Source organism: Dipodomys merriami, unplaced genomic scaffold, assembly GCF_024711535.1.
Source record: "Dipodomys merriami isolate MVZ:Mamm:240054 unplaced genomic scaffold, mDipMer1.0.p SCAF_24, whole genome shotgun sequence".
NCBI classification, from domain to species: domain Eukaryota; kingdom Metazoa; phylum Chordata; class Mammalia; order Rodentia; family Heteromyidae; genus Dipodomys; species Dipodomys merriami.
Genome location: NW_027203826.1, coordinates 18,651,698 through 18,667,368, shown reverse-complemented (window position 1 = coordinate 18,667,368; position 15,671 = coordinate 18,651,698). Strand labels below are relative to the sequence as shown.

The window sequence follows — 15,671 nt, the reverse complement described above, 5'->3', positions numbered from 1 at the left end:
TGTGTGTGTGTGTGTGTGTGTGTGTGTGTGTGTGTGTTCCTTATTGTGGGTGGCCTTGGATGTCAAGTTGAGGACTTAGAACTTTGCTCTGTGGGCAGCTGCTAGCTATAGAGTTTTGGATGGTAAATTGAATGCATTAAAATAATTTCTGGAGAGAGTTCTTGGCAGCAGTGTGTAGAATGATTTAGGTTATAGCGTACCTTTGGGGGGGAGTAAGTGAGAGAAGACCCAAGACCAGGAGAAGTGTTTGGAGTATGACAACACGGCAGGATGGGATGACAGAAAAGCAGGGAACCATTTCCAAGCACAGCCACTCAGAGCTGACAGTACCTATAGTCAGATGATGCTTACCACAGCCACAGTTCGCTACAACTTGCAGAGGAGAGGCAATGTGAACACATAGATTTCTTTCTGGCTCTCTTTCCCTAAGTTGGCTGAAGTCTAACTGTGAATGTAAAATGTATGTCCACATTGCAAGTCAGCCTACTAATCAGTGAGGAAAGAACTTAAGCCAAAAAGAGGTACAAAGAAATATGGTAAGTAGACTTAATTACCAGGACAACTCACATTGATGGAGTCCTTGGTGGCTTACTGCATATTGTTGTTTGTTTTCCACTACACCTCTATAGAATTGGTAGTATTATCATCACATAAAGAAGCCAAGGTGTGGAAGGGCCAAAGGACCTGTTGTATGACTCAGGTTGGAAACAGCAGGGCATGGTTCGAGCTTTGGATGGCAGACAGTTCCCATGCTGCCTTGTATGGCATTTTCTATGTCTCCTCTGTGACCATGGAGATCCTGCAGTATGCGTAGATAGGATAGTGTAGGTAGATAGGTGTCTGATGGAGGGAGGCTTTTTCTAACCCTGACCTTTGCCTGATTCCTTGCCCCTGTGAGACCTAAGCTTTGCTACAAACCTAGGTAGGAAGAATCGACTCAGGATAAGGTGTGTTCACTGTGCAGTGGGGCGTGTCCAGCCTATATAAGTCCCTTTCAAGCTAAGACATCAAGCACAGGGCTTCTCTCAGAGCCAGAATTCCCTGTTGCTGTATCAGAAAGAGCAGAGCCCACCACTACCTGCTCCTAGATGAGTTGGGTCTACACAACCTCTACCAGTTTCCCTTGACACTGGTCTTTTTCAAAGATGCCAAATGGGCTGGAGTGTAGGAAATACTGGTATGACTAAGGTTAGATTGTCCATTTTCTTGCTCTAAGAGTCTTCCATGGGTGCATAGAATGCTGAGAAAGCCAGCTCTTGGCTAAGCCAAGGTCTGATTTGTGTCAGCGAACCTGAGTCTTTTCAGGATTGAATCTTCCCAAAATGTGAAAGCGATGGTAGAGTAGCTGGTGGTGATATTAATGTGCTTGAGCTTTCATAACAAGACACACAGCTGGAACCCATAGTCACTCATTCTGGAAGCTAGAAGTCCTATGTCAAAATGTCATAACCTTTTTCTGAGGTCTTTGTCCTTGGCTTACAGCTGGCTACCTTCTCACAATGCCATTGCAATGTCTTTCCTTTGTGTCTGTACATCCTTCATGTCCAAATTTCCTCTTACAAAGATACCATTCAGATCCAGTTATACCTCCTCTACTGGCGTCATTTAACTTAACCACCTCTTTAAAGGGCTTGTCTCCACATAGTGTCACTGGCTGATATAATGGGGATTAAGACTGTGACAAAAATTTTAGTGGGGTCCACCATTCAGCCCATAAGTGGGGAAACTTCCTACTCCATGCTTCATTTTCCTGTTGTCTCTCATCCTCCACTCTTCCCCCTCACCGCAAAACACTTCCCCTTTGCTGGGAATCAACTTGGGTCTGGATCAAGAGGACAGAAGGGCTGCCTTCTGAGGTAGGTGCTTATGAAAATTTTGATGTCCCTCTTATGATTAGGAGCTTTTTCTAGGCATCTTCCAGTAGCAACCAGCCAGCCCTCTCACAATTGGGACCTCTTAGGAGGCAGGGAATCTTCCAATTTCTTGTATTAAGCTAATTAGGAAAAGGACAAAAGTTTCCTCTTGAATTAAATACTGCAGCTAGGATACAATAACTACCAGCCACCATCTTCTGTGGTAAAAAAAATATCCATTGCTCATTCGGTAAACATTCCCTCACACTATTTCCACTTCAGGGTTCAAAATGCCTAGCTTTTTTTTGAACCAAGTTAGCCTTAGCTTGCAGTGATGTTTCCCTTTTCAAAAACGTCTGTATCACTTGACATTCGTGTTAACTAACTGATGTATATAATATTGTGTACACATCAGCCAAATAAAATGGGTTCCTCCAGGACAAAGCTCATACCTTGTCTAATTTATATCTGCTGGAGGTTAGTAAAGCATAAGCACAGATTCAGTTCTCCTATTTGCTGAATGACTAGATGGTTGATTGGAAGCAGGTATTATTTTGGGGGAGGGTGTCCATAAATTTAGACATTCCTGTTTCATCAAAGACTTGTATAGAGTTTTGTGGACTATATATTAAAAATATCCAAATGTAATGAAAAAAATCAGCTGTGGATATGTGACATAAAACAGAGCCCAGTAGACCCCGGTAAGAGACTTCATCTTCCTGTCCTGCTCTGGTGCACTTTGGCTTTTGAGGAGTAAGCTCCTCTCAGGATCTTTCACTATCTGCAAAATGAGAGGATAAAGATGATGGTCTTGAGCAGGCATTTGAAACCATGTGTGAGCACCTCAAGAGTATTTGGAATACTTAGGCCTATCAACCAATGCACAGAAGAGAAGGCATACCTTCTCTGAGGATGTTCTCTGAGGTCATTCTGAGTGATAAAGTTCTATGAAGTTATGATTCACAGAAAGCCCTTCAGAAACTTGTAGAGTACCATAGTCATCACCAAGAACATTTGCTTGCAAACTATTGTTCATTAGTAGGAGTGCTCATTAGCAGAGATTTCTGGTCAACCAAATGCTGGGCGAGTACATAGTATGAGACTTGTTCTAAATTCAAGAAAACACACCCTGGGCATAGGACTTCTATACATAAATTCGTTTAATTGCATTGATGTAAAATGTGGCAATTAAGATGTGGCAATCTCTAAGAGATTTTTGTGGGTAATTTTTATTTTGCTGTTTATGCTTTTCTGTACTTCTCAAATGTTCATGTATTCTTTTTATAATTAGAAGAAACAAGTCCTGTGATAAAGAATCATAAATACCCTGCCAGGGATAAAGTAAAAAATTAAAAACTCTCTCAGTTGACTTCAATAGACATTTATCCCTATCATTCAGCAAGTGTTTAGCACTTACCAGGTCCCAGATATGGAAGTTATTGGTGACTATATTCAAGATGGAAAACTGTTCACAGGACAAGATGTTTCACAGAAGAGAAAGCTGAAACTTCTAGGCCTAGAAGGAAGAATTAGCAAATGATAGACTCCAGAAGGTAGAGCATCTCAGGTAAAGGAAATGGAACATGTCTCATCAAGGGACTGTGGAAGGTTAGGTTAAGATGTCTGAGAGGGATCCTAATTGAGTGAGGTAGATAATGCCCAGTAGACAGACTAGGCCCAGATAACTAGGCTCATGGCCTTTCCAAATTGGGCTAAGTAAAGCCACTACAGAGTCTAGAATATGAGCAGAGAAGTCCTGGGAAGGTTGAAAAGATTGGCTGCAGGGCCGTTGGAAAGACTCATCAGATCAACACAATAGTTTAGGGTGTGAAAATGCTGTTTATGAGTTTTAGAACTTTGGGGGAAAAAAAGGCCTTTCAAAATGGTGGATACCTCTGTGAGTGTCAGACTTTCCCACTATATGCTTAGTTATTACGAATCAGGAAGAGTAAAGTCTTTAGTTGTGTCACTAACATGCTTTTCCTGTGGGTGAGGCTAAAGGTTGCTAAACTTCTTGGAATTGTGATACAGTATGTTCATAACTTTAGAGTCACGTCTCCACTGACATTTGCTTTCTCTGTCTAATCTTCTCCCACCTCATGTCATATTTTTTTAAAAAAGAAATCAAGAATCTATTGGAGTTGTCATGAAATGCTGAAATGGGCTGTGTATCCTTCAAATAACTTGTGGATGTCAGTAACTTTTGAACCTTGTCTTATATGAAACCCTCAACTGGCCTGGGCCACATGTCTGTGTCCAGCCCCAGAGTTAGCAATGATTGACAGTCTCAGGAACTTTCCATTGTCTTGGATTCATCAGCAAATCCTGGGGCACACAAAAATTCACTTGGGTGGGGACAAACAAGTCGTTTAAGGATTCAGGTGGACCTGTTGCAACAAGGAGAATTACAAAATGTCATGTCAAAGCAAGCTTTACAATGTTGGTGTGGGGGGGGAGGGGGGTATGATTGGGTGAGGGGGAGGGGGGAGGCTGGGAAGGGAGGTGAAGGGTAAACAAAGGAGGAGGCTGCAATGCTTGGTAAGAAATGTATGCATTATCCTGCCAATGTAATTGTAACCCCTCTGTACAGTATGTTCTCAAATAAAATAAAATAAAATTTAAATTAAAAAAAAATTCACTTGGGGAGAATTCAAGGCCATGTGGGAGAGTAAATGCTCATAGAACATACAGAGTGTGGATTCTGACTCCACTTGTAGACAAGAACAATCCAATTCACATTCTTCTATTGAAAACAAACTAAATCCTCTCTCCTGAGAGCTCATTGCCCACGGCCTTGCCTTATAATCTTATCAACTCAAACACGTGTTGCATTCACAAAATGTGAGCTCCAAGGTGAAAGCTGTCACAAGAATCATTTTTTTTTTTATCATAGAAAAGTCTTTTAGGTGGAGTGTTGATATCAAGGTTAACTAAAAGAAAATTGGCTATAGTTAGTGCTAAGTGACAGTGATCACTCCAAAACTCATCCAGAGTCTGATAAATGAATATTTAAAATGTCTTGGATCAGAAACTATTTGTCCTAGAATGAAATATGGTAGATGGAGAATGGTAGCCCAGCAACCCTGAAGTAAGTGTAGGCGGGCCTTTCTTTATGAACCAGGCATGTTCTTGAAATCTTGTGTGTCAGTCAGCTTTTTGTAAATGGAATCCTTTCTTTTTTTCCTTCATTAACTTACCCTGTAATTTCAGCAATGCTTAACATTCATTCCTGATTGATCTTGAGTTGGCAGTTCGCTGCTAATAGTCAACTTTGGATTTGAGTGTTTCTTTCTCAATTTTCTTGCTTTTTTTCTTCTTCACTTTCAACAATGGCTGAAAAAGCAAATACTATGTGCCAGGCACTATAATAGGTATTGGGAATATAAATGAGATTGTCAAGTAAATAATCACCATAGCAAACAGAAGTACAAATTCTTCCATACTTCTAGAGACAGGCATAAGGCACCATTGTCTAATCAGACTGGAATGGGGATCACTTCCTTGGCATGTGTTGCTTGAGTGGAGTAATGAAGGACTTGGGGAAGTAAGGAGGAACCTATTTGGAGGATGCTCTTCCAAACACCAGCAGCATCAGGGCTGGTTGGCCAGATGGACTTTGGTGCTGGGCTAAGAAGTCAATTGATGGTCTATGCTTAGCTTGCTTTCTGCATGGAGGGAGGAATTGCTTATAACTTTTCTTTCCCTACTGGGTGAGGGAGCCCTCATCTCATTATTGTTTTACTGTCAAATATACTTGTGGTGTTTTTGTCAAATGAATTTTTTATTTCAATCTATAAACTCCGTCTATAAGGTCAAGATATTAGTATCTGTAAATCAGGATACACTCAAGATGAAGAGGAAAAAAAACCATGAAAATTTTCCTTTTCAGTGGGAGCTGTTAATATTTGACTCAGCTATTTTAAGAAATGATTATGTAGAAATTACAATTCTTTGTGATAAAGGACACATGTCAAAGGTAATTGACAGGCTGAGAAAAATGACACTTAAAGTTCTACTGTAAATAATATGTAATGATTTGTACAAATTTATAAGGAAAAGACCACCCACCACATGATAAAATGGGCAAAAGGCTGAGTCATTCAAAGCAAACCAAATGATGTTCAGAAAAATGCAGATCATAACCATCCATAGGATCTAGTTTTCATCCATCAGATTAGCCAGCCAGTCTGTAGTAGGGCAATCCATGGAGTATATAACCTTTGCTACACTGTGCGTCCTTGAAGGTTCCAGTCTTCCTGATTGGATTATAAGCTGCCTGAGGTCATGGCTGTCCTCTGATCTTGTGCTCAGCTAGCATGGCACTCTTGGTACAGGGTTGCTCAGTAAGCAGATAGGTGCCTGGACTGTTACAGCGTTCTGTGTGGGTGCTTTGGGTTATATTCTCAGCTGAAGGGACCTTGGTCTCCAAATGGCTGGTAGTGGAGTAGACCACCCACTGCCCTTTAGTTGATGTTGCTCTGTAGTATGACACAAGCCCTGGAGCAACTGAAGGGTTGCTTGGAAAGAAGGAGTTTGATCCTCTGCTTCCAGGGACTGAACTGACACACGTGGATTTGATTACTTACAAGCTGAAAGCAGAGTCCTAAAGGACTTGCAGTTGGACCACTTTTATAACTAACAAAACTTTGGGCCCTAACAGAGACACACAGCGTTAGCTAGGGTCTTTCGAAAGCTTCACAGCTCAGGAAATCAGACTGACCTCAGGTTTCAAGTGGATTTCAAGACTGCACTAACATTCAGATTTTCAGAGGATTTTCAGAGTACATGCATAAAATTCAGGAGAGAATGTAGACAGCTACAACTCTCAGTGTGAGTCCTAAAGAAATTGCTGACGTTCATCCAGGTGCACCAGCCAAGGACTTTAGACTGATCCAGATTCACCTTGAACAGAATGTACTGGTGCCATATTGGTAACTGCACATTCTTTCTGAAATGTCTTTTCACAACTTCTCTGCACCCTGTAGCCTACGCATTGGCACATTGGAGGGGTAGCAAGTGTGGGTAGCTAACCCGGTTCTTTGCACTGAAAGCAGCGTTTGTGCATTTCCTCTTTTCTCTTATGCCTGAATTGCCAGAGAAGCCCATTCTAAATGGCATACTGCAATCTAAGAATACAGGTTTGGCAATAAGGGAGTTAGCTTCTATTCCAAGTACTGTTACTGGCTTTCTGTGTTACCTTAGGGGGGATGGGTAGAGAAAGAGAATCCTAAAGGAATTGGCTGTCCCCCAAGGAGTTTATACATCCCTCACAATGGTGCTGGGTTCTCTGATCAGCAACACCTGTCTTTAGAGATGTGAGCTTTGTTTGAAATTTAATTGTATGATAACTAGTAACAGTAGCCCATATACAACCTACTTCCTGATATGGTTTTACATAGCCCCCCCCCCTTTTTTTTTACCAAGTTAGACAATCAGAGAGATTTCATTAGAAGGATCCCTATTGCTGTGGCTCTGTGTGTTCCAGGTATGAGCCATGTGTGTCAACATTGTGGAAATGTTTTTATCCCCTGGACCCATGCAGATTGATTTGATTCTGAAATGAATAGAAATATACCCTGCACCAGTCAAATATGTTTCCAGAGCATCTGCTGTCTACAGGGTTCTTGGAGGAAGCATAAAGACATTCAAGGCATAGTCCCCTGGCTAAGAATGTACAGTCCGGTCAACAATTCCGCAGGCTTCCGGGAGTTATACACGCAATATCGTAGTCTTTTGAGTTTGGAAACTATTATCATTACCGTTTTCAATTACCCTGTATCGAATAACCTCTAAGATAGAGGAAATATCTTAGACTGGGATCCTTGGAATTCAGCTTGACATCATTGAATGGCTGCAGGATGGTTATTGAGTGTACTTTGGGAAGATGTAGTGGAGGACCTAAGAAAGGTGGTTTTGAACAGGGGAGAGGTGATGTGGTCTATCACAGTCAAGTGCACCTCCGCAGAGGGGTCTCAGACAGAGGCAAGCAGTTTCTAAGTGTACAGCTGGGAGATGAATGTGCTTGCCCTAATAGGGCACTGTGATGTCCGCTCATGTACTGCCATTCATTCTCATCACTGAAGCTCACACTAACTAGATACAAAAGCATTTCTGCACACAGTTCCTGGGCCCAGTGCTTTAGGTGAATTGTTTCTAATCCAGGCATTTTAGAGATGAGGCAATTAGGAGGTAGAGAAGTGAAGTAATTTGAGTAAGATTGCACAGCTATTACACGCTAGACTGAGGATTGGGCGAGTGGTTAATGATCAGACTATACCTCTCACTTAATCTCCACGGGACTGTTTTTGTGATAGAGATCATCATTCCCATTATATAAATAGAGAAACTGAAATGCCAAAGATTAGATGCCTTGCCCCTTGTTGCAAAACTAATTAGGGGTGAGCAGGGTTTTCCTTTGGGACTTTGACATCTCACAGAGATAATCTGTCCAGTAAGTGACACCCAGTTCTGGCTGGAGAAGAATCTCAGTCCTTGAGTAATTTCTAGCTATCAGTTCTCTCTCCTTTCCATTATAATGAGTAGAATTACATTCTTCATTGTGCATAGATGTGTATTCCTTAGAAGTCAGGCAGACATAGATCTGGATCCAGCTCTTCATTTTAGCACTTGCACACTTTTTGTCTTCTCTCAGTTCAGTCTCCTTATCTGTGAAATGGAAGTAATGATGTCTTCATTGGGCCAATATGAAGATGAAAAGAAATTAGGTATGAGGTGGCACTGTAGCTCAAGCTTGTTTTCCTAGCTTCTTAGAAGGCAGAGATTGGGAGAACACAGTTTGAGGTCAGCCCAAGCAAAAGTTCACCAGACTCTATCACAACCAGTGGCTGGGCACAGTGGCACCAATTCTTTAGCTCTAGAGGAAGCACAAAGGCTAGGCACAATGCCATGTGCTGTGATTTCCAATGACACAGGGAAGAATAGGAATTGGATCCCAGGCATAAAGCAAGACTCTACCTTGAAAAAAAGGGAGCTAGAGGCATGGCTCAAGTGGTAGGTGCTGAGTACAATCTCCAGTGCTGCACTCACCCCCCCCCCCCACACACACACACAAGAAATTAGGTATGAGAAATCTTTCTCTAGACTTTCTCCTCACCCTCTGCCACCCAAAGGAGATCAAGGATGCACAAGGCTCTTTGGAGGGTAGATTCTCTGGTTTATTGATTCTATTTTTCTTCATTTTCTTTCATGTCTCAGGAGAAAAAAGTGAGACAAAGTTCTATGTAGTGCTCAGAATTCTAACACTAGCCTGTGAGTCTAATCACAACACAGTTCTTGGAAACAAACAGAGCAACCACAATTAGGTCTTACCTTTAATGTCTAATTGGCTGCCAGCTTTGGCTAAGGTTTGCCTATTGTATGTGCAAAGTAGTGAGTGTTTTGCACACAATCTGTGTGCATTTTCCATGCCTCTACATCCCTGTCCTCAGCTCCAGCTTGTCCGTTTAGACATGTGCTATCCAGGTGATAGCCTGGAAGCTTCGGTCATTTCCAGCAAGGTGGTGATGACCTTGTGAGCCATCTGTCTCTCAGTGTGCATAGAGGTAGGAGCCTCTGTTTTCCCATTCGTCTTTGACCTTGAATCTTGAACTGAGTTCTTCTCCCCTGGGGTAACCATTTCCCAGTCTCTAGATCTTACCAACCTCCATCTGCTTCTAACCTTGAAGATGGGATGGGCTATTTCCTTTTAAGCCAATCATGCTTCCTGTAGAAAATTCCCAGAGCAGCCATGCCATCTGAGCTGGACTGTGTGATTGTGGAACTGAGCACACACCTTGATGTCTCTATACTTCTCTCAGCCAGGTGTGTTTTCAGTGCTGTCCAGCTGAACAGCTAGCTCTCTACTACCCTCAAGTTAACAGCCTTTCTTCGAATATAGCCACGGATCAATGCCTACGTGGGAAGATCCACCCTTAAGGCTTCCCCTCACGGTTTCCCAACTCCCTGAGACTTCCATTTCCTGTAGGGCTTGAGCCCCAGCATAACTGCCTGGAGAAGGGTGGTGGAGGGGCTGCACCTGTTGCTATGGCAGCACCCACTAAGATCATGAACCCCTTTCCTTCACAGGAGATTGCAAGATGAATCAATCTCCTCCTCACCCACTCTTCCTCTCCTTCTTCTTCATTTCCCCCCACAGCCTTCTGTCATCTCTCCTCCTCCCTATTCAACCCCAAGCATTCTCCTTTCTCAGATCTCTCTTTGGGTGTCTGTCTCTCTACTCTCCCTCTCATTCTCTGTCTCCTCTCCCCTCCCACTTTGGACACAGCCACATAGCCTCACAATGGATGGTACACATGGAAGACTTATTTCTTCCCTGGAGCAGGAGTTCCAAACTTTAGCAGGCTTCTCTTGAATGGTTTTGTCCATTTGTGCTGCTGGAACACAACACCCAAGGCTGAGTAATTTATAGACAACAAATTTATTTACTGTAGTTCTAGACAAAGGCTTATGGGAAGAGTCTAGTCTCTTCTCCTGAGATGTTACCTTTATTACTGCCTTTTTTTTGGGCCAGTCCTAGGGCTTGAAATCAGGGCCTAGGCACTGTCCCTGAGCTTCTTTTGCTCAAGGCTAGCACTCTACCACTTGAGCCACAGCACCTCTTCTGGATTTTTGTTTTTATGTGGTACTGAGGAATCAAAGCCAGAGCTTCATGCATGCTAGGCAAGCACTCTACCATGAAGGCTACCTTCCCACCCCTATCACTGCACTTTTAAAGAAGAGGGGAGTCCTGTATCCTCATGTGGCAGAAAATAGGGCAAAAATGGACAGATACCTTCCATGAAGCCCTTTTATGACAGCATCAGTCCATTCATGAGAAGTCTACCCTTAGGACCCACATGCTCCCCAAAGCCCACCTCTCAAAACAATTACAGTGCATTTAGGGGGACATAGGTCATGCAGGCCTGTTAGAATGCAGACTGTTGAGCATCAGTAAGACTCTGATCTGCAGGCTGTACTGGAACCCAGAATGTGCTTTTCCCACAAGGTCCCAAGTGATGCTCATGCTGCAGGTGCAGGAGTCACATCCTGAGAACCTCTGCTCCCAGCTGTGTTTGCCGAATTGAATAAGTGGTGGCTACAACTATTCCTTTACATTCTAATTCAAAATGATTGGATTCACCATTCATCTATCAGGTGCTTATTGAGCACCTCTTCGGTGCCAAGCACTATTTGCTATCCAATGAAACATAAAACCCAACAGGTCACAGATTTGTGTAGAGAAAACAGACAGTTAATAAACATTACACACTGTGATAAATATTATAATAACCTACCAATAATAAAAGAGGCTTAGGAACAGGCAAGCAGTCTCCTTGCTTATGGCAAGTAAAGTATTTAGGTAAGATGAATATAATTAGTGGTGATTCATTTATTCACACTTTTCTTTGCCAAGGGTGACTATTGGGAACTGAGCTTAATTTATTTAACTAATAATATTAAATCCCAGTGTTTGTGGAGCACTTAGCATGTTTTAGATACTCTACCAAGAAAAGAGTGTTGGTTAAGAGTGCGAAGGTTGGGAGGTGGGCCTGAAGTGGAAGTGCAAGGCCCTGAGTTCAAACCCCGGTACTCCTGGAGGGGTGAGAGGGGGGAGAGATGGGGAGTCAGACAATGTGAGTTACAGTTCTGACCTGTTCATGTCCACGAAGCTTCTGGAAGGCTATTCAGCAACCCCTGGCCTCAGTTGACTCATCATGGAAAAAGGGTATAGTCCTAGTATTTGCTTCAAAAGGATCACCAAAAAGATGGCAACACAATTGTGTAATCTGTAGAGTAATTGCTCCCCAAGAATGTTGATTATTAATTCTGATCTATTTTTATTCTGATGCTAGCTATTAGCTAACTAATCTAGAGAGAAAGGTATCATCCAAACTAAGTCTCTAGAATTTAATTGAAAAGAGGAGGCAACAGACTTGGCATGATTGGGGGGTTACAGGATGTCTGAGTTAGGCCGGTAAAGTCCCTGGAGTCCCAGTCAGAGGAAGCTGCCCTTTGAGGGGTAATTTACAGGGCCCTGAGGTTGGGATATAAAGTTAGGATTTAGTAGTAATAAATAACAAATAAGAACAAAATGGTTGAGATTTTGGTAGTAAATAATTTGGGGAGTGTGATCAGTGTATACCCAACAGAGAAAGGATAGTGCCTCAGCCGCAGATCAGTGGATCAAGCTTAACCTCACTCAGCCATTCAGAGAACCAGACTTGGCTTCCCTGCCATGTTTTCGGCCTCATCTTCAGGTCCAAGTGCCATGGAGCTGGTGCTGTCGTTGTTGACTTGGTGTTTCCTAACGGTGTCTGATCTATCGACTAGAGAGGCGGGCTTTCTGCTGCTCCTTCAAGGGGCTGCCCACTCTGCTCGTTGATACCCCTGCTCCATCCAGGAGAGCCGTGTGTTATCCTGAAACCAGAGCAAATTCCTGGTGCACTTTAGGAAACCCAGTCACTGTTTCTGTTAGGCCCAGTCTTTTCTGTTTATGATTAGCTTCTCATGCAGCTGTGATTGTAGCTACATGAGAAGGCCGAGTTTGCCAGTCTTGCTTTAATCATTTCCAGAGCTCTTTCGAGATAAGAGATAGGGCCTTTCTCTTTGGGGGGATTAGGAGTTGTTCTTTGTGGCAAGATATACCTGGGAAGGGCTTATTAAATGATAATCTCTGATAAATCTCCTCTAATCAGCTGCCAACTCTGCCCTTTTAGTCATTTAATTAACTCTGAGAAATCTTGCTCATCACCTTTTCTTTCTTTCTTTTCTCCTTCCATCTACTTGCCTCAGATTTAATCAGAGCCTTACATTCAGTTTATTAACTTATTTCTTCTGCTTAGCATCGACAGGCAGTGGAGCTGAGTTCTTAGACAATAACATAGACAAGTCAACCTGGTCCTTGTTCTTGGGGACGTCTGGCTTGTAGAAGAGAACCATAGACCCACCTGAGGTGATTACAGTGTAGATTTGGGATGCATGGTGGGATTAAGTTTATGGAGGCAGGATGTGATGGCTTCCCAATGAAGGTCCCATTCAATGAGGGTTTGGGCTAAGGATTTTCAAGTAGAAAAGGTAATGAAGGTGTGTTAGTGGAGACAGGCGAGAACATGGCATAGGAAGTAATTACAAGAAGCTGATTGTACTCACATGTCAGTGTGTAGCAGGCTTCTTGAGAGACAAGCTACATAGGTTAGGCTGGATGCAGCCATGATAGGGGATTTGGCCAGGGCAGCATTGTAGAGTAGTAAGCCAGACTCAAAATGAAAACTCTTCTCTGCTTTCAAGAGATTTCTTACTGAGATATCTTATCCCACTCATCCAGATCTCCCTGGAAACAGAATGGTTAATATACCACCAGTTATCAGACAGCCAGGACAGAGAAGAAGCTATCAGATATCAAGAGGATACTTACAAAGAGAGGACTGCTGGATCCCTGCTGGATCCACTAGCCAACAGTTTCTATGCATTCTTGTGCTACCTATCAGTTGACCCAAGTACATTCCACTGAGCAAGCAGAAAATGTCCTCCAAGGATTGGTATATACAAAAAGAAATTCTTACCAGTATTCCTAGATCAGGGAAACTGATTATTATTTTATATCTATACTTGTTGTGCCTAACCTAATTGAATTCTTGAGCAGGAATGTTTATCTTGGCGGTGTGGGGTGGGGGGAAAGAAGCAAGATGAATTTCTAGGAGGGCAACAACAAAGTGAAGAAAAGAGTTACAAAAAGAAGAGGCCTGGAAAGTGGTAGATTGGAACCCAAAAGTTAGAGTCTGTGAGAGAGAAGAGAAGCCAAGTGAAATGGGAGGAGACTGAGTAGAAAGAGATCCACTTAGAGATATCCATCTTGTTTTGTGCTGGTAATGGGCTTGAACACAGGGCCTGGGTGCTGTCCTGAGCTCTTTTGTTCAAGGCTAGCACTCTACCACTGGAGCCACAGCTCCACTTCTGGCTTTTTAAAAAACTGATTAATTGGAGATAAGAGTCTCATGAACTTTTCCTGCCTGTGCTGGCTTTGAACCATGATCCTTAGTCTCCTGAGTAGCTAGACTTATAGGCATGAGCCACCAGTGCCTAGTCTTCTCTTAGATATTTTAAATCATCTACTGAAGGGAGGAATTCCCCCTCATGCTTGCCAGATGGTCATCTGGCAAAAGGGCTTATGTTAATAACAGTTATGTGACACTGAGGAAGTGGACAAGGCTGTTCACAAGTAGAAGTGACCAGCTTGATTGTCCCTAAGCTCTGCCAGGGGCCATGAGAAGCAAGTGAGTAATTCTTTGTATCCCAGTAGGTGGTGGAAAACTGATATAGTAGGACTGTCTTAGAAAATCTCACCCATGTCCTCTCCTACATCAGGTGATAAATAGGCAGGTCAGATTCTGAGCATTTATCTATTACCATGTTTGCACCAATGAAATCTACTGATTTCATCTCTTTCAGAAATACTGTTTTGGGTTCCGGGGAAACAAAGACTTAAGCACCATGCATCTTTGCCTTCAATCTGTTCTTACTGAGGAGGAGTGCTTCCTGGAGCCACAAAATAAATGGAACTGACTATCCTCAGGCTTCTTCAGGAAACCAACTGGGCTAACCAGCCTTACGTAGTAGTGGATGCACAATCATTAATTAAAACAGAGATGTTGAATGGCAAATTAATTTACCTTCTGCTCAGAATCTGTTGAGGAAGGAAGAACGAAAGCCAAGAAAAATGATTATCTGAAGCTTTTTTTTTCCTTGAGTGTCTGCTCTCATATGTTGTGCTGAATATTTGACTTAGCTAAGTGTGCTTGTTGTATGTCAACAGAGATGCCATTTTACAGGTGATGTATTTATTTCCAGTGAAAGACTCTCATATAATCCTGTGAAGCAGAAGAATGTCAGAAGATTTATAATCTCCTATTAGTCAACAACATTATTGAAAATCTCCTGTTTGTAGAGTAATATCCTAGGCATTGGTAGAGAGAGCACAGAAATAGAAGATGCAATTCTGTCTTCGAGAAACATTTTAGCCCTAATGGGAAAGGAGGACCAAGATGTAAATGAGACAGAACCTATATAAAGTAGGTCTGTAAATAAGTGGGAATAAATGCCTAAGTGCAGAACTTAATGTACTCTTTTCTATTATAGGCATTTGTACTCATGACTTAGCTTCCTTATATATACCGAAGCCCTTGAGGACTGTTTTCTTTCCTCATTGATCTTGTGTAGAGCACACATTCAGAAGTGTTGAATGAATGTGGGCTACTCTGAGGAATGCCTGATTGTCAAGGGAAGTCTGCAAAGCTGGGGAGGAGAGTGATGTGCGGGGGAAAGCCTCACAGAGGCTGAGTAAGGTTTTCAACTACTTGAGAAGGGACCAGGAGCAAAGGAATTGAAGAGGGAAGAAAGAAGACTGAGCTCTTGGGGAGCTATCGCTCAGTAACAACAGTCATTGTTTTTGCTTTCCTTGCTGTTATTCTGTGTGTGTATGTATGTATGTGCATGCACGTGCACATGGGCACATGTGTGTACACACCCACACATAGGCATGTTGGTGTTCCAGTACTTGAGCTTGAATTTAGGGCCTGTGCATCATCCTTTAGCTTTTTGGCTCAAGGCTGGCACTCTAGCACTTGAACCACAGATTCACATCTGGCTTTTAATTGAAGATAAGACTCTCATGGACTTTCCTAACTAGGCTGGCTTTGAACCGTGATCCTCAGATCTCAGCCTCCTGAGTGAGGAGTTAGGATTGTAGGCATGGATCACAGATACCCAGCAAACTTGCTGCTATTCTAATCATTTATTTATTTGTATTATTTTTTGTATGAA

At 42.5% G+C, this 15,671-nt stretch overlaps 1 protein-coding gene across 9 annotated transcripts in view; it reads left to right on the top strand.

The window, feature by feature from the left end:
* The window catches only part of Cacna1e (calcium voltage-gated channel subunit alpha1 E), a 468,612-nt gene that overhangs the window by 297,541 nt on the left and 155,400 nt on the right, over positions 1 to 15,671 (top strand). The window lies entirely within an intron of this gene.